A 2,201-nucleotide genomic window follows, 5' to 3' on the forward strand; every position below is an offset into this window, starting at 1 on the left:
GCACATGTTTAAAATTATATTGTATATATTATCAATATAAAGAGTATTAACAAATATGCTGGAATAAAGACATGTAGCTGGTACAATAGAACAGTCGAGACGACTAAACAAGGAGGAACTCATGAGACTCATGAAAGAAATGACACCGCAAATTATTGTCCTTGAATGAAACAGCTATTGAAATACATCTCTTGCGGAATAAATAATTATCTGGTATTAAACTTGACACTAAATTTCCATAAATCTACCTGAATAAGTATATTTTCGAGAACTGGCTATATTAGTTCAAAATTATATTAATTTTTCCATTTTCATTAAACTAAATCAATTTGTATTATTGGCCCTGAAAGTGGTGGTGATTATTGTTTTAAGAGGAAGTACACCTAGGGAACCATCCTCTATATAGCACTAATCAGGGAGAAAAAATGGAAGGGATCCGACACTTCAAAAAATGAAGGTATCGGGCAAAGAAAGACAAGGGCCACAAAGGGTGTGAAAATGAAAGATTCACTAGGCCTCCATACGTAATACCGTAGGGTCGGAAAAGAACAAGAGTTGACCAAGGGAGGTCGGATAGGATAGATGAAAGTGAGAAGCATGGCACAAGTAAGTGGATGCAATGCCAGGACTCAGCTAAGGGCCACGTAGTCGCCAACCCAGGCTCTAAAATTCAGAGCCTCTGGGGCCCCTATTAGTCACCTCTTATGACAGACAGGAGATACCATGGATGTTATTCTACCACCCCCCACCCACAGGGGAATTATTGGCCCTGAAAGTGAAAACTAAATGAGACAAACAATAGATAGCATCTGCACAGCTGAAATGGTTCAGTATCTTCATTGAATGGAGGAAGAAAGAATATCTGTGAAAGTATGGCAAGCCATTCTAAAAGAAAGAAGACCAAAAGGCCCGGACATGGAGAGAAATTGCAGAGAAGGGAAGAGAACTGAATTGGCTATGAACAGGGCAAAAGTTCTAGCCAGAGAAGTGGGGTATTCTCTGCACAACCTTTAATCTGATGTGATGATAGGAGAGGACTGAATAATACCAAGCAAGATGGCCATGTGGTTCAGGTCTCGTACCTTTGAGCTTGCCTTCGGGAGATGGTGGGTTTAAATCCCATTATTGATAGACCTGAAGATGTATTTTTATAGATTCCCATTTTCAGATCAAGCAGATGCTCGAGCTGTACCTTAATCAATGCCACAAGTGCTACCTTTCAATTCTAGCTGCTTATCCTTGCCCTTAACTCTATTAACTCTAGAACCATAAAGTTAAATTGCTGTGGGTGGGGGTGGTAGAATAACACACACAGTATCCCCTGCCTGTTGTAAGAGGTGACTGAAAGGCGCCTCAAGTGCTCTCAACTTGGGAGCACGGGTTGGAGACCACGGGGCCTTTAGTTGAGTCCTGGCACTGCTTCCACTTACCTGTGCCAGGCTCCTCACTTTCATCTATCAGATGACAATGTGATAATTGCAACAGATGATCAAGAACTACAAACCATCATGTGGAGGTTAGACAAGCGAAGCAGAGAATATGGTCTTGAAATCAACAATAAAAAGACCAAAGTGATGATTGTAGATAGTTTTAATAACAACAGATCTGCCATAACAGGAATTGCTGATTATGAAGTTGTCAGTTGCTTTGAGTATCTTCGAATCACAAATACCGGAGACTGTGAACCTTAGATCTGTAAGCACATTGTGACTGTGAGAAATTCAACAGCAAAACTTACTCACATCTGGAAGGACACCTCCATCACTTCCAAGACAAAGCTCACCCTCATTCGAACTCTGATCTTCCGTATTGCGACCTATGCAGCAGAAACTTGGACAATGAAGATGGCGGATTGCCGCAGGATTGATACTCTAGAAATGTGGTACTATATGAGATTACTCCGAATACCATGGACAGCACACCGTACTAATGAATCGATCCTGCAACAGTTCGGTATAAGAACAGGACTGTCGACCCTTATCAACCAAAAACAACTTGGATATTTTGGTCATATTACCAGAAGACAGGAGGCAATGGAAATACTTATCATAGAGGGAAAAGTCGATGGCCGAAGACCTAGAGGACGTGCACCGTTACGATGGATGGACCAGATCAAGAGCTTGACCAGGATGTGGTTACAGCAAGCAAGTCACCATGCCCGAAACAGAGACTCCTAGAGGCAGATCACCAAAAGACTTGTC

Source organism: Anabrus simplex, chromosome 9, assembly GCF_040414725.1.
Source record: "Anabrus simplex isolate iqAnaSimp1 chromosome 9, ASM4041472v1, whole genome shotgun sequence".
NCBI classification, from domain to species: domain Eukaryota; kingdom Metazoa; phylum Arthropoda; class Insecta; order Orthoptera; family Tettigoniidae; genus Anabrus; species Anabrus simplex.